Genomic DNA, 21,952 nt, shown 5'->3' on the forward strand with positions numbered 1-21,952 from the left:
GCTTAACGTTTTTTTTTTTTTTTTTTTTTTAGAAATTGTATGCCCCATATGTAAAGTGTTAAGTACTGATATAGTCATGATTTAATTAATATATTCTATTGTCTATAATTGAGAATAGTAATTCCAATTTCCCCCATAAGAAAAATTCTATATTTTATTATCTGCCTGTCAAATTTGTGAATGGAGTGGTCGTACAGTATGTTGGTATTTTGAACACAGAAATGATAGATTTCCCTGGCAGCTATGACATGTCTTCACATCTGCTCCATAAGGCTATATAAAACCTCATTGTGGAGAGGAAGAAATCTGTCACAAAATGACATTACCCTTCTATTTCAATGACCACCAGAAGGACTTTCTTTCTTACTTGGGTCATGAGCATTATTATAGAATTGTAGCATTATCATGAACAACTAAACCAGGTGCTCTTTTTCTTTTCTTTTTTCTTACTTTTTTTCTTAACTTTCATTTACCGTATTATAATTGTTAATATACCATAGAATTACAGTGGTATCACGCAAGAACATTTTCCATTGAGCTGCCAATAATGATGGGTGTGTAGAAACATTGTGCAAGTGCTTTTATTGTGGGCTAAAGTCAGGGTGGTCATAGATTTGTGACACAGAGTAGAACTGGCACTGTTTTTGATTCCACATGTTCAGGGCATTTCTGTCAAATAGGGGCTTACCCTCACACTTTCTTACACAAATTTAGAGAACTTCGTGTAAAATACTTGATTTTTTGTGACCTGTTGTCTTGAACGTCTCCCTCATGGATCTGACTTTGAAAATCTAGCTGTGGAACATCCATGTGAAGTAGAGAAATACAGACGTGGATACTCCTCAGTGTCCTTTTATTTGTATTCCAAGACTATATCACATCTGTCGCTCTCTCACTGCACTCTTGCCCATTGAACATTTCTAAATCCTTAGAAGAACCCTGGTCTTTTGGAAAAGTCCAACTAAATAAACATTGACTTTGATTTGCTTTGTTTATAGTAGTGGGAGGACATGCAATATAATATGCATTGTGATTTGTTTGAATCCTCAAGCAAACAATGTCAGGGAATGAAGGTGAATGTGATGTCCATTTCATTTTGAATCACATCAGTTCAAGATCATTTTCTCCATTTAGTCTTTGAAATGGAAGTTTCATGAATTTGCCAAATGGTAAAGTTAAGTTGAGTGAAGAATAAATGATTTGTTTCTGCCAGTGTCAAACATGATTCCATTGCAAGAAAAACAGGGTAGGTCTCTCCAGGTCTGGCTGAGACAGCATTCCCCCTCAGCGCATTTGGAAGGGATGAAAGCTCAGTGTGATCCCGAAAGGTCATGTGGGGACCCTGTCTATGTTTTCACAAGCCGAGGCCTGATCCTCAGTTCTGCTCTTGGAAGTTGGTGAGAAGATCGGCTGCTGTTGTCTTAGTGAGGTGGGCCACACTCTCACAGTGAGGTGCCCGCTGTCATCACTGTGATCTCTGAACTCACTGATGGTCAGACCCAGGACTCCTAAGGCTGAAGGCAGTATTGTAGATGGCCATGGACTGAAATTCATGTAGAGGTCAAAGATCATGATCTGAGAACATATTTTATTTATTTACTTTTATTTTGGGTCTCTAACTTCTATTAGGGGATAAACACTATTTTTGGTTAGTTGTTCTAGTAATGACCTGTGAATTTTGTAGTGTGTAAAATTCTACACAACAATTAAAAAATGTCAGGGTCGGTAAGAGTTTCTTTTGAAAGGGTTTGTTTTTGAGTGTCTTATGCTCACCAAGACTGCATATATTTTTTTTATCAAAAATACTGTGTAATATTGTGAAAGATTATTACAATTTAAAAAAAAATGTTTTGGTTAATTTAAAAATGTGGTTTACTCATGCGATGACAGTTGACTTCTTAGCAGCCATTACTCCAGTCTTCAGTGTCACAAGATCCTTCGGAAATAATTCTTTGATAAAAAAAAATAATGTTTCTTGATCTATGTTGAAAACAGTTTTGCTGCTTAATTTCTTTTCAGGATTTTTTGATAAATAGAAAGTTAAGAAGAATAGTATTTATTTCAAACATAAATCTTTTATAACATTATTAATGTCTTTTCTGTCACCTTTGATAAATTCCTTGCTTGTCCTTGCTAAAAAAGTATTAATTTCTTACAGTTTTACTGACCCCCATATAATCTTTGCTAAATCTTATCATATCTGTAGTATTTTCATTGTGGGCTCTGCTAATAAAAGGCTAATAAAATGTGAAACTTTCGCTTGAGGTAAACCTGCAGTCTCTCTTCATAATGAGTGAATCGGGTGAAGAGGTCATGGCAGTGTCTCAAGCTTTCCCCATTTCAAAATCTACAGGATATGCCGGATTTTACTTCTTTCACACCCTGTAGAATTTTAGTCAAACTGTTAAGTCAGTCACACAGACTTAAGCCTAGATGCATAACTGCACCCATACACACAAACAGACCTATTTGAGTGACAGGTCACCCACCTGCCCTTTGGCAGTTAGACATAAACCAGGTTACACTTTGTCTTCCTCTCAGTGCCCTTCTCATACCCATATGGCCATTAGGGCTGCAAGTGGAAACTTTATCATTGGGGTTTGTGTTTCCCCTTTGTCCTTGCCTTCCCCTCGGGCTCTTGACTGTAATTTAATTAAACTTTCGTTTAAGAGGATCATGCTGGTCACAGACAGGTCAGGGCAAAAGAATGTGGCCAAACTGAACTGCTTCTGTGTAGAGGAATTCTTATATTTGCACAGTATCTTATTTTTTAAATACTTGTTACATGAATCTATGTTTTTGACTGGCATGTGATAACAGCTTACATTGCAAAAAAGAGAAAATTGATTGCTTTTTTCTTTTTCTTTTAATTTTATATAACATTTATGTATTTAGCAGATGCACTTTTTTTGCTATAATTTTCAACCCACAAAATTATCTCCTGTATATTGTGGTCAGTTAGTCTTTCTGTCTTTTGTAGGATAGTATGATAGTATGTAGGATAGTTATCTATTTCATATTTATCTCATCATTCTCATCATTAATGTCTCATTATGTAATCATTTACTCTTTTGTATCCAAATTATGTTACAGGGCAGAAAATTATAGTGTCCAGAAAATTATAAATAAGGACATAAGACTTTGTGAGTTATTTTAAGAAAACTTTATCATCATAGATTCAGGCTGTTATTAGGAAATCAAGTGATAATCTAACTTAATTTTGGTAACAATTGGACAAAATTGTACTTGAACCATTTTCAATTAATTGTCCAAAATAAAAAAAATAATCTTTGTAAGAAAGGTGAGTCTGCAATGCAACTTTTTATGCATTAATGTCACCTTTTACTTTAAAACATTCAAATGATTATTGATTTTGATGTCCATTGGGGGTCTGAAAGAGTTAAAGCAACAGAGAAGTCAGTAAGGTCAGTAAGTTTCATTTTAAAGCTCTTTCTGGCTGGCTGTTAAAACTGTCTGTGGTTTATAGAATCTGGACCAACTGACTGTCTTTAAAATCTTGTCTGTCTGCACTTCAAGACTTTTGAGTTCTTCCATGGAATTCTGGCTATGATAGTCAAGTAATTTCAAGAGTCTAGTCTCAAGGAGGTTTTCCATTGCCCTCATTAGTTTTGGAAAACAGCAATTTTGTAATGGACATGGTTTTTTTGTTTGTTTGTTTTTTTTCTCTCTCTCTTAATTTAAGATTGTCTTGTCTTGATTTGGTAGTGTCTTCTTCATTATAATAGCTTGTCTTCTCATATTGTGAAAGTGAAAGTCGTGACATTTGTCAAGTATGGTAACCCATACTCGAAATTGGTGCTCTGCATTTAACCCATTAACCCAATCCAAGTGCACACACACAGCAGTGAGAAGTGAACACACCATGAACACACACCCGGAGCAGTGGGCAGCTATATCCAGCGCCCGGGGAGCAACTGGGGGTTCAGTGCCTTGCTCAAGGGCACTTCAGCCATGGGTATTGAGGGTGGAAGAGAGCGCTGTTCATTCACTCCCCACCCACAACTCCTGCCAGCACCGAGACTCGAACCTGCGACCTTCTGGTTACAAGTCCAAGTCTCTAACCATTAGGCCACAGCTGCCCCCCTGTTTTAGTATACTCACAATAATACATCGATCCTGATAAAATTATATGCCATAGACTTGTTGCAAAAAACATTTTGCATATTGCAAAAAAAAAAAAAAAGTTTTAAATTAGTTTTTGTCAACTAGCATCTTGTTTAAGGCAGATGCTTTATGCTATTTTTATTTATTCATATATTTATATTTCTGTTCTTTATATCTTTAGTTATAAAACCAATACTTTTGAAAGTGATGAATTAAGCCATTTCTTAATGAATGCTCTTTCTTTCTATTCCGGTCCTGGTGAATGATCATTCTATTGCTCATTTAGTGTAGTGGTGAAGAGAAACGCCTGTCTGTCTTGCATCTGCAGTGAGGCTTGTAGACTCTCTCTTTTGTTCTTGCTACAGGATAAGTACCATGACCAAAAGAACATGTATTTTGAAAAAGAGAAACAGTTGTTAAAAGTTCTCAATTTCAATCTCATTTTACATGGCTTTCCACATGAAACATTTCAAAAGTGATGCCACAGAAAAAGGCTTACAGTATTTGGTGAGGAGTTGGAGATTCAGCCAAGTGGCATCACACTGGGGTGTTTCAACACTGTGCTCTCACTGTGTTCACCAGTTTAACAAGCACTGGACCACATCACTCACTTTGCTGGGTTCATTTCAGTGGACCAAATGCAGAGATATTATTGGGTCTAGACTGAGGGAAAGACAAAAAAAAAAAAAAAAAAAAAAAAAAAAAGGACACAGGTCTTCTCAGAGTGTGGACACAGTGAAAAGTTGCTGCTTCAGTATTAGGAGCTTCTGTAGGAAGCCCAACAAGCTGCAAATTTTATGGATATCTTTGCCTGTGTTTTAATGATAGAGTGGGTGTTTCAGACATAAAACACTGCTATTAAACTCTCCATGATGGTAGAAGCTATTGGCCATGGATAGCTGCAATTTTTTATTCTTACAGACAGTTAAAGGACATTTTGCAAAGCGAACATTTTTTAGTTTTGTTTGTTGGGGTTTATAAACTGGCTGGAGTGAATTTAGTGTGTGACATTAAGGTTGTCTGGTGACTCAAAATGGACCACAAGTCTCTCTGGTCAGCCACTGCAAATGGTGCTGACATCATTTTGCCATCATGTCATCAACGATTTCTGAGACTAAGGAAAGCACTGTCTGGATACCCTTTTTGTCTGTAAAGTATCACTTTCAGGTTCCTTAGCAATTTAATGACATTTAGAACATTGAGTGTCTGTACAGTGGCCCCAAAATGTGGACACTTAAGTCACACTAAAATATTAATTATTTGAAAACATTTAACAAAATGAGTTTGTTAGGTTTTTAATTAAAAAAAAAAAAATAAATAAATAAAAAAGAAATTAAGATAAACCTTTCTGGTTAAACTCAACAAGTCCATAGTTAATGCGTTGAATTTCATAATAAAATAAAATAAAATAAAATAAAATAAAATAAAATAAATTATTATTATTGTAATTATTAAACTTAATCACCACATGAATTGTTTAATTTTTCTGCATTTTACATTTGAAATTCATAGCAAAGTTCATTCGTTTTTGGCTTAGACAGATATAAGGCAAGAACAAAAGCATTTATAATATACAATAGATATGGGATGGATCAAATTATTTTTGTTTTTTGTTTGTGTCATAAAAATATCTTCTCCTGTTTGATTCTGTCTAACAGATGTTGTCTCTGCTGCATCTGGAATTGAAAATACATTCTTATAAACAATGATTCCAGGAAATTCAGTATCTGCTCTGAATTTTAGAGAGTGTGACATGGATCACCTGCACCTGAGTCAACTTAACCTCGAATGTTTTGAAATGCTGTTGTTCAGAAGCTCTCCCAGACCACACTGTTCGGCTCAGACAGTTATTGTGGACTCGGTTGCCAAAGTTTTAGCAGAGCTGTCAGGCTTGCAATAGCACCAACTCCCATAGCAGAGGTCACCCAAAGCCGGAAACAAAGGGAGTCTGTCTGCCACTAACATCTCAGAATGTCCTGGAATGGACAGAAAGAAGCTCTTTCAAATAGAGTCTTAATCAGAGTCATGCTCTTTATTTAATTTAGGGGGACACTTGCATGGAAGACCTTGTCCTTTCTTCACAGCTCCATTCACAGAGGAATTATGTATCTACCATAAAACTGTATTTATTCCAGATGGTACATATTCTGCACGTGCACATACATTTTTTAATTTATTCATTTCAGTCATTGCTTTATTTCATTTTAACGTTTAGAGCTTAGTGTGAGAGGAAATCTTGAGTGTTTCTTTTCTAAAATAGCATCCTGAATTAAAGGCATAGTTCTTTCAAAAATGAAAACTTTGTCATCATTTAATCACCTTTACATTGCTCTAAACCTGTAGAACTTTCTCTCTTCCATAGAAAACACTAAAGGCTAATTTCTAAGGATTTTACTATTTTCCATGCATTTGCAATAAAAATTAATACATTTTGGGGTCATCACGAGGGTGAGTAAATATCAGAATTTTATGATCCCTTTAAATATACAAGAAAATCTGAAATAAACAAATTTTACCTGTCTTTTCACAATGTGAACAGTTGCAGTGAATGATTGCTGTTGGATTATATTTTTTTCTTTTCTAGGATATGCTAAAAAAAAGCCTTTGGCTGGTGCATCCTGGTGAAATAATGCAGGTAGTGAAGAGAAAGCTTGCTCTCAACAAAGCTCTCATCATCTTGTTTAGGTGCAAGTGATTCCAATTATAGCTGCAAGTGCTGTTTAAGGGTCATTTGTGAGCATTTCCTATGCCCCATGAGGCCTTGCGGCAAAAATTAAGGGCACGAAAACTTAAAATTTTTAGTCTAAGATTGTTAGATGATAAAATTAGCACACAAAATACTAGGGATGCACCAAATGACATTTTTGGGCCACCTCACCGGAAGTTGTACCCACATTCTTTTTTTACAGTAGCGCCCCCCGGAAACAGGTGGATACTCTAAAAAAAAAAAAAAGATGTTTTTTTAAAGGTTCTTTACATGTAGTAATGGTTCTATTTAGAATTAGCAGCCTGAAGAACCCTTTTATGCTGAAATGGTTCTCTGTATTAGAGTTTAGGGTTCTTTATTCCCGCCCTTTTTATTTTTCAAATCTGTAACTGTCTAAGCACCTCATTACTGATTTTCTGGAGCTCAGACAGACTGTCAAAACACTCTCAACAGTTAAATGTTTTTTAACTTTAAAATTATAACTAGCTACCAAACAAACATGTTCTTTTCCCTTTTTAATTTTTTGGTCATATGTAAGTGTGAGCTGTTCTGTTCAGCTGAGGATACTTCTATCCTCTTCTCCAGTAAGTAAGTAACAGAGACATTGAATTTAAAATACATATTGTTAGAATTATTTTTCTAAATTTAAATTTAACACTAGAACTCTCTATTCTATTTCTATTCTATCCACTTGTTTTCTTTTTAATTATTATAAAAACAAATACTAATAATTGACCTACTAACACTAGTTCCATCTATTCTATTTCTTTTCTATCTACCATTTATTCTGTTTATTTATTAAAAAAAAAAAAAAAAAAAAAAAAAACCTTGCTATGTGTACCTTATAGACTAACCGGGACTTGTCACAACACTTATATATTGTTGCTCTGTTGTCATGTTGATTGCTTCTATTACCCTCATTTGTAAGTCGCTTTGGATAAAAGTGTCTGCTAAATAATTAAATGTAAATGTAATGTAATGTAATTATACTTGGGTTAAACATACCTAGTCATAAAAATATTAAAGCTATCCCCTGACTTTATTTCACTTTTTCTTTTAATGTTGTGAAGGGCTCGCATTCTGTCCATTTTTGCTTTTGGCCTTCATAGACATTATTATTATTTTTTTTTTACATAAACAAATGGACAGCTCTGAACTCAGTTGTGTATTTCAGATGCATCAGATCCCAAAGCCTCATTTTCTGCAGAGAGAAACTGCCGCTCAGTCACACCAAAATGATGGACTTAAAGACATCGGAGGATTGTAAAGATATTTCACATCTATTTTTTGTTATTTTTATTTTACTTCTTTATGTATTTATTCATGTTCAATGTCAATTGTTGTTAGGGGCACTGACATTTTTGGTACAATTTCACGTCAATAAAAAGTACCCAATTCACACAATATGTTGTTGTTGTTGTTGTTGCTGCTGTTTTAATATAAATCCCTAATAGAGGCTACACTCAATTTATTTATTTATTTATTTATTTTAATGGCAACACACTATCAACATGTAAATGATTTAATTTCTTAAAATAATTTTAAAAAACATTTCTTTAAATTATTTTTAAGTCTATTATCTAAACTTTTTAAAAAAGTCATGTCTTTTTCCTCTTTTTAGTTTAAGAGAACATGTATGTGCGACCAGCTCTGTTCAGTTATGGACACTTCTTGCATCTCCACTAAGTAAGTAACAAAGATATTGAATTTATGGTCCATATTGTAAGATTTCTTTATTTTTCTTTATTTACTTATTTTCTTTTCTATTTATTTATTTATTTATTTATTTATTTATTTATTACTTAGGTTTATGCATAAACATAACATTGTGAAGTGCTCACATACTACTTTTGGCCTTCATAAAAATAATTGTTTATTGTTTATTTTTAAATAAACAAAAAGTTGAAGGAGTCACATTATAACTCTAAACTCATGTGTATATTTCAGATGCTGTCAAATCCTACTAATTCGTCATCAATCACATCAAAATACACATAATGATGGAACTACATGGATCATAGAGGATTGTGAAAATACAGTTATTCACTGGAACTTGGTCTTCATTAAACTATTTTCTGTTTATATTTTTGTTTTACTACTTTAAATATTGTGGCGGGAGGAGCAAACGACAGACACAGTGGGTGTGGCGTCAGGCCTCGGGGAGGCTTTTTTTTAACAAAAACATAATCAAAAGAGGAAATAAAAGTGTCCAAAGGGGAAGAGTGTCCAAAATAAACAGTGAATCTGGTGTCCTCGCCCTGCTGCGGGGTAGATGAAGGGCAGGTAGTGTTCAGGAAGGAAGGGTTCTTAAGAGTATAGCAAAAAGCACTAGAAAAGGCCTCCCTTGCAAGGGAAACTTCATATATTTATATTATATTCTCCTGTTAAGATTAATATGACATTTTGGCATGAGATTTTTTGACATAGATAAACAGATGGGTAGATAGACAGACAGAAAAGAGATGACAGATTTGGATAGAGAGATGGATGGATAGAATGAATGAAAGAATGAAAATGGATGAATAAAAGAAAGAAAGAAAGAAAGAAAGAAAGAAAGAAAGAAAGAAAGAAAGAAAGAAAGAAAGAAAGAAAGAAAGAAAAGAGCTGATTTCTTAAAATATTTTTTGATATTTAATTGATGCTCCACTGCATTCTGTAAGTCCTTTAAAAAGAAATCTAGACCAAAACAGAGAAACAGACTACATCCTCTAGTAAAAGTAAAGTTTCTGAGAATGAGATTCAATTGACCTTTCACCTCTGCTTCCCCAAAGAACTCCAAAACCCACTTCCTCCTTGATGTTGAAATCTAACCAACATTCCCAAACAGCACTAGAACAATGTCAACCAATTAATCAGATTAATATGTGACCTCAGAGCACAAGAGGCAAGTAAAATCAATTTGTTTTGGCATGCAGAGAGTTCCGCCAGTGAGGCGGGAGAGGTGGGATAGCCAGAGAGAAGAGAGGAAGCCGGAGTGAGGGTCTGCCATGCCTGAAGGCAACAGGCCTTCCTGTCAACAACAGAATATGATGTGGCAGTCGCGGAGGACCAAGGGCATTACAGCGACAGAGTTTGCATAACTGCCTCGGGCTTATCCTGTCCGCTACACTGCCAATATAACCATGTCTGTGTAGAGCTATTGTTTGATGATATGACAAACAAGTCATGCATTGATGATCGTTAGGACATTGTTAAGATGTATTTTTTTTTACATTTAGGAATGTTAATTTTTTGTTTTATGCTGAGTTTTCCTGTAGTTGTACTTTCCTGACTGTAAATGATTTCAGCTGGAGTGAACAGGTAATTTCAGAATTTGTGAGGTTATTTCTTAAAATAAAAATTAAATTGCAACTCTAAATGTAATATTATGTCTATATCGCACAGTATGACTTTATATAGCATAAAATGACATTATATCTTGTAATTGCGACTTTATACCTCACAGTTTCAACATTATATCTCACAATATGACTTTATATCTTGCTATTTTTCTTGCAATGATTCTTATAATTGCAAGAAAAATCTCATAATACAACTATTTCATATTTTACTTTTTTATTCTAATGATGCTTTATTTCTTACATCACAATTGCCTTTTTTATTTCTTTTTTATTCAAATTCATAAACAGGCTTTCATAATTTCTCTCTGTCTCAAGACAGGAAAATTAAAATAAGCAGCATGTGGTGCCCTAGCATACCACTTTGCCCTCTTCCTTTCCTCACCAACAGTTGTAACAAGCCCCACTTCCTGCTTGGGAATCAGTGGCAGTAATTTGAAATAAAATTTTACTGCCAATCAGAAAAAGCAAGCCTTTGCCATGCACTCAGACACAACAGGCTTTACTTTACGCACTCCCCATTACTGTAATGAGCTATAGAAACACATGTTTTCACTGTACGACTTAATGACGACTGAAACAGTGACCAGTAATGTATATCTTTTGCCATAATTATTGCTTTTTTATAATTAGGCAATTTCTGTTATTATTGTATTGGTCGTTTTTTACACATAAACTCAGCTAAGTGAGACTCCTTCTAAGATCTTCTCAAGCTAGCATGTGTATTCTCTTCCAATTAAAAGCTTTTAAGTTCCTTTAATGGCATAATAGAAACTCTTAAGAGTGCACACGAGGCAGTGTGAAATCAAAACGGCACACAATTGTTAGCGAGATGAAAGTTTGGTCAAATGTTAATTTAATACTTTGCATGAGTTAACTGGAATTGTAAGTATGAAACCCGATTACAGAAGACATGCTCAGATGAGAGATGCAGGCCGTCTGTATGTGTACAACAGAAACAGAAATAAAAGGGAGTCATTAGTAGATTAGGACCGTATAGAGGGTGCAGGGGCTGTGCCTGAGTGTAGCCGGTCATTCTGGCCATGTGCCCATCAAGACTTGTGACTTGTGCTCAAAGGTAACGATTGTGACTGGGAGACAAAGGCTCCACTCAGCACACTTACTTTTATTTTCTCCCTTATATCCATGCACTCTGCCCTTCAATTGCTAATTCAATAACCGCTAATCACACAATTAAAATCACATGCACCCAGCAAGTAAATAAGGCCTTTCGATTGGACCAAAAACCCACAGACTGAAAACTATTCTGCCGGTGGAATGTTAAGGGAACAGCTTCAAGTCATTGTTCTATCTATAGCACCAATCAGTGCAAAAACATCCCAATCAGTGCAACTGTTAAACTTAAAGACATAGTTACAAGTTACAATTGTTATTTAAAATGCCCATTAACCTACCGGAATGTCACACCAGTGCAGGAAATCTATAATGTCTTGATGCTTCTTAACGGCATCTATTCAGTTTCATCTCTCTCTCTCGCTCTCTTAATGTAATATTTGCATAAGTTGCTATGCTAACAGCAGTGTGTATATATGTACGTGCTATAGACTACTGATTAAAAGTTTCTAATGCCCACTAAGGCTGCATTTAATTTAATCAAATCAATAGTAAAAAACAGTAACAATTTGAAATATTATTACATTTTTAAACAACTGTTTTCTATTTAAGTATATTTTAAAATAGAATTTCCAAGGGGGATTTCAGAAGCCATTACTCCAGTCTTCAGAAATCATTCAAAAATCATTTGAATGTGCTGATTTGGTGCTCCAATAACCAATTCTGAAAACAGTTATGCTGATTAATATTTTTGTGGAAACGGTCATACGTTTTTTTCAGGATTCTTTGATGAATAGACAGTTCAAAAGAATAGCATTTAATTGAAATAGAAATCATTTGTAGCATTATAAATGTCTTTACTGCCAGTCTTCATCAATGTACTGTGGCCTTGTTGAACAAAAAGATTCACTTCTTTTAAAAAATTGTATTGAAAGCAATCTTTTGAATGTATGCACAAATATATAAGTTGTAGTGCTAATTCACAAATAAAAAAAAAAGTATGACTGAGAAATGAGACCAGTCTCTCTCTCTTAGGAGTTCAAGTTAATGAAAAGCCCTAAACCCCTTAAAAACCGCAGCATTGCATCCCACAGTTTTAGCGAGAGGTTGCTGAGAGAAAAAGAGGGGAGGAAAAGGAAATGAAGCTTGGCATGTTGACTCAGGAGAAAATCCCCTAGGACTCCTCAATGGACAGCTATTAAAGTATAATTGCTTGCCTCTCTTGCTTGTTTGGGAAGTTATCATGTGTTCACGTGACGTAAATAGCGGTGGCTATCCAGAGGTAACAAACAAAAAGAGGCTAAGCACAAGGTTAGAGACACCTGCCTGTAATGAGCATTCAGCCCAGTCCTTCTCCATAACTTCAGTAATTACCAGGCAGAGTTCTGATATTTTTCAGGGAACATTGCAAATGACAACATCTCTGAGAATTTCCACAGTCAGCCCCATTTCCCATTCCCTCACAGGAAAAATAGAGAATGTCTGAGCTTTGTTGCACTACCATTTCCATAATTCACTTTGATGGCACAATATTAGCCCTCCATCTTTGCACTCTTTTGTATCTGAAGATTACAAAGGGACTATTTCCAGCGCCACACAGACTACCAGGAGGAGACTATCAAAGGAAGGGAGCAGGCTTTCAAGTTAGGACACTTCGATTGTGTTACAGATTGGTTCCAGGTGAGGCGGCTTTGGGAGGCTCAGCCAGAGGAAAATTACCCTCCACGAAGTAAAGGGTGAGAGGCAGAGGGGCTTCACGGTTGGGATGGCATTCCAGAATTCCAAAACTACTCACGTTTGGCAGGGTTTGAAAGGATGAAGGATGGACCTCAAAAATCGTGTTGTGGTGATTGCCTACACGTTAAAACTTAAGCATGTTGGTGGGAGTTTTAAAAGCATGCTAAATAGCCTTTGATTGTCCCTTTCCAGATCTGCTCCTACACATCGCGAGGCTCAGCGTCTTACCAGATTTCGGATAATAGTGTTAATTTACCTGGTTATTTCATTCGTGTTCGCGCGATTCAGTTATGCGAACTACAGCTATAGTAAACAGTCACTTTTGGACATCAACAAACGGTGTTCCAACGTAGTTTTAGACCATCCTTTCGACTTCAGCGAACTCCCGCCGGAGCTACTGAGATCACCGCTGACAAGCGGATCACTCGCACCGACCGGAAGTGCTCGGCGTCGGCGTCGAGACCGTAAACAAAGACGGGGAATGCGTTGAGGGCTACGTGCTAAGCTAAGGCTAAATCCACATCGACCAGCTCTGCCCAGCATCTTCCTTGCCAATGTACGGTCTCTGATGAACAAGATGGACGAACTAAAGATCTGGACCCTCACACAGAAATGGCTTATGGACTGTAATGTTATGTTTTTTCACTGAAACATGGCTCTGCAACGATGTCCCAAACAGCGTGGTGCATATGGATGGACGCTCTTTCTTCAGGGCTGACAGAGTAGCAGCAACCTCTGGTAAAAAAACAAGGGTGGTGGAGTATGCATTTATGTAAACAAATCATGGTGCACAGACTCTGTCATTGTTGACACCTACTGCTCTGCTGATCTGGAGTTCCTGATTATCAAGTGCAGGCCATTCTATCTACCACGTGAGTTTACTTGCATTATTGCTGCTGCAGTTTATGTACCTCCGGATGCTAATGCTAACGTGGCTATGAAAGAACTTTGTGCTGCTATTAGCAAGTTACAAACCCTGCACCCGGATGGAGCCTTTATTGTTGCTGGGGACTTTAATCACTGCACTTTAAGATCTGTTCTCCCTAAATTTCACCAAAATGTCTCCTGCACTACAAGGGGACATAAAACATTGGACCACATTTATACTATACATTTAGAAGTCACACCCCTCCCCCACCTGGGTCAGTCTGACCACCTCTCTTTGTTCCTGCTCCCCAAGTATACCCCAGTCATCAAATGTTTGAAACCTACAATAAGGACTGTTAAAATCTGGCTGGAAGGTGCTGACTCCACTCTTCAACATCAATTCCAGCACACAGACTGGAGTGAGTTTGCTGCCCAGGCCACCACAGACTCTCAGATTAACATTGACACTTACACCAACTCTGTCTTGGAGCACATCAACAGATGTGTGGGCAGAGTGACCACACACAAAAAAAATAACAATTTTCCCCAATCAGAAGCCCTGGATGAACAGAGAGGTTCGCCTCCTGCTCAAAGCAAGAGATGCAGCCTTCAGGTCTGGAGACCGGGAGGCTTACAGCTCAGCCAGAGCCAACCTGAGGAAGGGTATCTGCCAGGCCAAACTCACACATAAACAGAGGATTGAAGAACACTTCAATTCTTCAGACCCCCGACGTATGTGGCAAGGCATACAATCTATCACAGATTACAAACCACCTAACACTGTGCCCCCCTCCAGCACTGCCTCCCTCCCTGACGAGCTCAATCACTTTTATGCTCGTTTTGATAAAAATAATAAGGAGATCTCACTCAAAGCTGAGCATCAATCCAGTGAACTGCCCCTCACACACTCCACCTCAGCTGTTTACTCCACTCTGCGTAAGGTGAATGCACGGAAGGCAGCTGGCCCTGACGGAATACCTGGTCGTGTGCTTAAAGCCTGTGCGGAGCAAAGCTGGCTGAGGTCTTCACGGACATTTTCAATCTGTCCCTGGCCCAAACAACTGTCCCCACTATCTTCAAAACCCTCCACCATCGTACCAGTACCGAAACACTCCACTGCCTCGGTCCCTAACGACTTCCGTCCCGTTGCACTCACCCCCATCATTGCCAAGTGCTTTGAAAGGGCTGATTGCATCCCACTTAAAATCCTGTCTCCCTGCTACACTAGACCCATTTCAATTTGCCTATCGCTGCAATAGATCAACAGAGGATGCCATCTCAACGGCACTTCTTCACTCTGCCCTCACCCACCTGGACAGTCAAAAACACACATGTGAGAATGCTGTTCATTGATTTCAGTTCTGCATTTAATACTGTAATCCTCCCAAGCTGATCTCCAAGCTCAGCCAGCTTGGAATCAGCACATCCATCTGCAAGCTGGATTCTTGACTTTTTGACTAACAGACCTCAGTCTGTTAAATTAGATAATCTCTCCTCCTCCATCATCACCCTGAACACCGGCGTGCCACAGGGCTGCGTACTGAGCCCTCTCCTGTACTCCCTATTCACCCATGACTGCGTTCCTGTTTATGGCTCCAACACCATAATCAAATTTGCAGATGACACCACGGTGGTAGGTCTGATCAAGGACGACGATGAGTCAGCCTACAGGGATGAGGTGCAGCACCTAGCTGTGTGGTGTGCCACCAACAATCTGGAATTAAACACCCAGAAGACAAAGGATATCACTGTGGACTTCAGGCGGACTAGGAGTCATGCACACACACCCATCTACATCAACGGAGCTGTAGTGGAGCGTGTGTCGAGTTTCAAGTTCCTTGGCATCCACATCTCTGATGACCTCACCTGTTCCCATAACACCTCCACCCTGGTCAAAAAGGCACAGCAGCGCCTTAACTTCTTACGGAGCCTTAAGAAAGTTCACCTGAATCCCAGGATCCTTGTGGAATTCTACCGCTGTACCATTGAGAGCATACTCACAAACTGCATCTCAGTGTGGTACAGCAATTGCTCCGCATCTGACCGCAAAGCACTCCAGCGAGTGGTGAAAACTGCTCAACGGATCACCGGCACCCAGTGAACTTCCATTGAGAACATCTATCAGAAGCGCTGTCTGGGCAGGGCAAGAAACATAACCAAGGATGCCTCTCACCCTAACCATGGACTTTTCACTCTCCTCCCATCCGGCAGACGTTACAGGAGCCTACGCTCTCGGACTAGCAGGCTCAGGAAGAGCTTCTTCCCCGAGGCCGTGACCCTTCTGAACGCCACACCACCAATCTAACCGGCACCTACTGTACTTTATTACTGCACTGGTCAAAGTACTTTACATACATGTATTTGCACTACTCATATTTTGCACATACTGCACACTGTTCTAGTTATCGCACTGTAAACTAGTTGTTACTGTACAAAGCACAGTAAACTATTCTATAAAAATATAATTTGCACTACTGTTTTTGCATAGAATTCATTTTAAACAATACTTTTGCACACTCATCCAACTGTATTTATTACCACTGTTCTCACGTTGCTGCTGTTCATAATGTGTATATATAATCCTACATTGCTCTGTTCATAATGTACATGCAATCCTACACTGCATTCCTATTTATATTCTGTATATACTCTGCTCAATACTGTATATAGCAACCCCACTGTACATTCTGTAAATCATAGCTTCACTTATTTTGCACTTTTTATGTATATAAAACACTATATTCTTGCACTTCTGGTTAGATGCTAACTGCATTTCATTAGCTCTGTACTTGTACTCTGCATAATGACAATAAAGTTGAATCTAATCTAAAAAAACAAAAAACAAAAAAAAAACAATGACATATTTGGAAATAAGGTTGTCTTTCAGCTACTTTTTTATTGGTAAAACTAAAATGTACTGAACTGAGATTAAACTGTTACTGAGAGAAAAAGAGCGTCATAACAGAACTTGATAATGTTACTTAATTTGTTCTCTACCATTAAAATGCAGAGAGTCCTTTTACTTATAGGAAAGATCTGTGTTATGGCTGCAATTTATGTATGATATAATTTTTAACAGGGTTTTAAAATATTTAAATAACCACAGAAGTAAGATTAGTGTCACGGAGACACCATCTACAGCCCCCTTCCTCAAATCTTGCCCTGGAGGTCCAATGCGCTGCAGAGTTTAGCTTCAACCCTAATCAAAGTCACCTGGCTGTGATTTTCTAATGATCCCAAAGACATTGATTGGCATTGATTAGCATGCTCAGGTGTGTTTGATTAGGGTTAAAGCTAAACTCTGCAGGAAAGTGGATCTCGAGGTCCAGATTTGAGGATCCCTGATCTACAGTATAAGCACAGAATCAATCACGCAACCACGCCCTCAATCACCTGAGTACTGAGCACCTGCACCTGCACCACATTATCACACACTATAAGAGCACACTCACTATCCGCAGGTCTCAAGGATATGCCTTCATGTCTTTTTCTTTGGTGCTGCCAAAAGACTGTAATGTACCCGTGCGCTGCCTATCACCAAGTTCTTTGTGTGCTCAAAGGACTGTGAATTGGAAACAGGGTGTTTCAGATAAGACTGTTCTCATGCACTCTCTGCCACATTCACCTCAGTTGCTTCCACAGCGATACCTCTGTTGATATGAGTTTGTTTACTTAATAAATGTGAAGTTTGTTACCAGCATTTCTCCTAGTCCTTGTCTTTGGCACATGGTGACAGAAGACCAGCCCATAAAGAAACATTATGGAAACCAGAAAACCTTCTGAACTGGATCCAGTCACTGAACTCATCACGGCACTTCACACGGCACTCCAATCATCAGTCACTTCACCTGCCTCCACCTGTCCAATGGCCAAACCAGCAGTATATTCGGGTGAGGTGTCAGAATGTAACGGATTCATATTACAATGTAATGTAATGTCAATTGTATTTCGAGATGCTTCCCCATCAGTTCTCTGGAGACAGCGCGAAGATATCCTTCATCTCTCTGCTTTTAGGAAGAGCTCGTCAATGGGCCAAATCTCTGTGGAGCTCAAAGTCTGGTAATTTGATCCCTTGACTCTCTCATAACCCATTTTAAAGAAATGTTTGGTATTGATGCCTCTTCTCTCTCTATGCATGAAGAACTTTTCAGACTGCGACAAGCTGAGTGGACTATCCATGAATATACAATTAATTTCCACATCCAGTGGCTGGAACAAAGTTGCACTCCTGTTAGTTTACAGACGGGGATTAAACCCCAAACTTCGTCAGCAGATGCCAATTTATGTGGACTCCGTGGGACTGGAGACATGTCTCACAACATTTATTCACGGTCTCTGTCAAGGAAAATGCTTCTGACATCTCACCCTCCAATGATTTTCCAGCACCAGAATCCATGCAAACAGATCAGTACCATCTATCCATCACTGAATGTCAACGTTGCATACAAAAGCTATGCCTGTATTGTGGATGAAATGCTCACCTCTTCCAAACCTGCCCTGTCCGTCCTCCATGTCCAGCAGTGAGTACTATCCAAATCAGCTCTGTAGTTAATAACCCTCTATCATGATGCTGTATTAATCTATGCCAACTGGTCTTTCCCAGTAAAAATCCCCTTTGACTCTGGTTCTTCTGGAAATTATTACTTCATGCCCATTACCTACCTTCAAGATTCCACGTCAAAGAAATCCCACACTATCAGATTACCACAATCCAAAGAAAACCACTGGACAATGGACTGGTGCAGTGGAGAACTCTGGATTTAACCCTTCGTATTGGCTGTCTGCATGAGGAGACTCTATCGTTGTTGGTGCTGGAGGAATCTGCTGTCGTCGTCATCCTGGGATGCCCTTGGATGGCTAAACACCAACCTATCATCTACTGGAGCTCAGGGGGGATCGAACAGTGGAGTAATTTCTGCATCCAAAATTGCCTTCAATCACTGTCTGTTCCTTTTGTCGAGAACTGCCATCCTGGGATCGACATCCATTGAGAGCCTAGAAACTACTGCAAAAATCAACCTCCCAGAGGAGTACAGGGCGTTTTCAGCAAGACTGCTGCCACAAAACTTCCACCACACCGGCCATGGGACTGTGCCAAATTACCGAAGGGCAAGATCTAATCATTATCAATCCTGGAGCGCAAGGCAATGGATGACTACATCCAGGAAGCACTTCAGCAGGGGTTCATTCCACCATCCACTTCTCCAGCAGCTTCTAGCTTCATGGCCAAGAAAGATAGTAACGTTTGCCTACCCCCTTCCTTTGGTCCCAGCAGCACTTGAGGAACTGCGTGGAGCTCACCTGTTTTCGAAATTAGATCTCCGCAGTGCCTATAACCCGATCCGCATCCGACAGGTAGACTGGTGGAAGACCGCATCCAGTACTTCATTAGGACACTATGAATATCAGCTTATGCCGTACTGGCTCTCCAACTCTCCTTCCATCTTTCAAAATTTCACAAACGAAATCTTTCGTGACATGCTCAACAAATTTGTAATAGTCTACATAGACTATCCTCCTCTACTCCTCCAATCTCACTGACCATATCCATGTCAAACAAGTATTCAGTCAGTTCGGCCAAAACCACCTCTTTGAAATTGGAGAAATGTGAGTTCCATCAACCTACCATCCAGTTCCTTGGCTACATCAAGCTGGAAGGTATCCATATGGATCAAACAAAGGTGGAAGTGGTGAAGAACTGGCCACAACCCTCTACCATCGAGGATCTTCAGCGCTTCCTGGGGTTTGCAAACTATATATTTTTTTTTTTCGTCAATTCATCTATAACTATACTGATGTCTCAGCTCCCTTAACCTCTCCTACGACAGAAACCAAAACGTCTCTGTTGGACACACAGTGCAGTCAATCTTCCAAAAGCTAAAAGCTGCTTTCTGCACTGCTCCAGCACCCAGACCCAACCAGACCTTTCATTGTCGAAGTGGATGCTTCATCGCTCAGAGTTGGAGCAGTGATATCCCAGCAGATAGGGGATACCCCAGTACTCCGTCCATGTGCCTACTTCTCAATTCTGCTCCACTAGAGATAGCTTCTTTATGACATCAGCAACAGAGAACTGCTCGCCATTAAGCTGGCTCTAGAGGAGTGGCGGCACTGTCTAGAGAGAAAAAAACACACATTAGATCACAAAACATAAAAAAATCCAACAATACCTCAGAAGCGAAATGCCTAAACCCCAGACAGGCTCAATTCAACTTCATCGTCACATATCGTCCAGGGCACAAAAGTACGAAAGCTAGTGCTCTATTAAGAACTTACTCGCCTGACCCTGTATCTGAGGATCCAGAACCTATGCTCCCTCCAAACCTCTTTGTGTGTCCTATCATCTGGTCTCTGAACGCTGACATCATTCCGCCACCGAAGAAGAACCTGCTCTGCCGGGAGGTCCAAAAGGTTGAACCTATGTAACAATCTCCCTCTGGAATTTCTTTCTGGACACTATACATGCGTCTCCGGGATCAGGTCATCCAGGTAGGCAGCGAACCCTCTCACTCCTCGATGGAAGGTATTGGTGGCCTAATATGGCTCAGGATGTCGCCCGATTTGTGACAGGATAGCTCAGTCTGTGCCATTATTTCTACACCCCATCGTCTACCTGAGGGCAAACTGGTACCACTGCCAATTCTGTTTCGACCCTGTTCCCATCTGGAAGGTGGTGTTGGGGTGTTTTTTTTGTTTGTTTTTTTTTCCCACTGACTTACCTGCCTCTAACGGTTTTACCACCATCCTCGTTGCAGTACATCGACTCTCCAAGGCCTGCAAACTTATTCTGTTAAAGGGTCTACCTACCGCCCTTGAAACTGCAGAGGCCCTCTTCAACCAAGTCTTCCGACACTTTGGCATTCCAGAGGATATAGTGACAGAGGGCCTCAATTAATCCCCAGGGTCTGGCGCTCATTCTTCCGACTATTGGGAGTGTTTGTTAGTTTGTCCTCTGGATTTCACCCTCAGACGAATGGCCAGACTGAGTGGAAGAGTCAGGGGATCGGGTGTTATCTCAGGGCCTACTGTCATCAGCAAGACAGTTTGATCAAATGTCTTCCTTGGGCCAAGTATGCACAAAACTCACATCGTCAGGAGTCCACCAGCCTCCCTCCCTTTGAGTGTATACTCTGTTACCAACCACCACTATTCCCTTGGTCAGGAGTACGGTCCGAAATTTTATCCATTGATTATTGGTTCCGAGAGAGTAAGAGGGTATGGGACTCGCTCACGTCCATTTTCAGTGGGCAGTCCGACGTCAGAAGGCTCAGGTGGATGTCCGTCATCGGGATACTCCTCTCTACGAGCAACATTATGTACATATCGAGTTTGGCTCTCCACTCAAGACATCGGCCTGCAACTGCCGTGCAAAAAGCTGAGTCCCTGCTACATGGGTCCCTTCAACATCTTAAGGCAGATAAATGAAGTGACTTTATGAGCTCCAGTTACCCAGACAATATCGTATTTCACCAACCTCTCATGTATCCTTACTCAAACCTGTCACTGATCCTGTTCTCCCTCCTTCCACAGAACTGGAAGTGCCTCCTCCTCCACCCAAGGTCACTACTGATGACACCACCTACCGGGTCCGGGAAATCCTAAATTTCAGGATTCCTGGGTGGACAGATGACATCCTCGACTAAACAAAATCAACAACCACAGACTCCACCCGGACTGTCCCACTCCCAGAGTCCGAGGCCGGCCTCATCGTCATGTTTCCTTGACATCTGGAGACGACTATGGGGGAGGGGGTACTGTCACGGAGACCCCATCTACAACCACAGAATCAATCATGCAACCAGGCCCTCAATCACCTGAGTACTGAGCACCTGCACCTCATCACGCACTATAAGGGGACACTCACCACTTTGGATCATCGGCTGGTCTCAAGGTTACTCCATGTCTTTCTCTTCGGATCTGCCAAAAGACTGTAACTTACCTGTGCTCTGCCTATCCCCAAGATCTTTGTGTGCTCAGAAGACTGAACTGGAAACCGGGTGTTTCAGATGACTGTTCTCGTGCACTCTCTGCCACATTCACCTCAGTTGCTTCCACGGAGATACCTCTGACTATAAGTTTGTTTTTGCTTAAATGTGAAGCTTAC

At 39.6% G+C, this 21,952-nt stretch overlaps 1 long non-coding RNA gene across 1 annotated transcript; it reads left to right on the top strand.

Annotated features, from left to right (window-relative positions):
* Window positions 1–17,301: 17,301 nt before the first annotated feature.
* On the top strand, window positions 17,302–21,489 carry LOC122145458. Its single transcript, XR_006160340.1, has 3 exons — window positions 17,302–17,738; window positions 17,817–17,907; window positions 21,379–21,489. It is a non-coding gene; the product is annotated as an uncharacterized LOC122145458 (long non-coding RNA).
* The last annotated feature ends 463 nt before the right edge of the window (window positions 21,490–21,952 follow it).

The sequence above is a fragment of the Cyprinus carpio genome, chromosome A7, assembly GCF_018340385.1.
Source record: "Cyprinus carpio isolate SPL01 chromosome A7, ASM1834038v1, whole genome shotgun sequence".
NCBI lineage: Eukaryota > Metazoa > Chordata > Actinopteri > Cypriniformes > Cyprinidae > Cyprinus > Cyprinus carpio.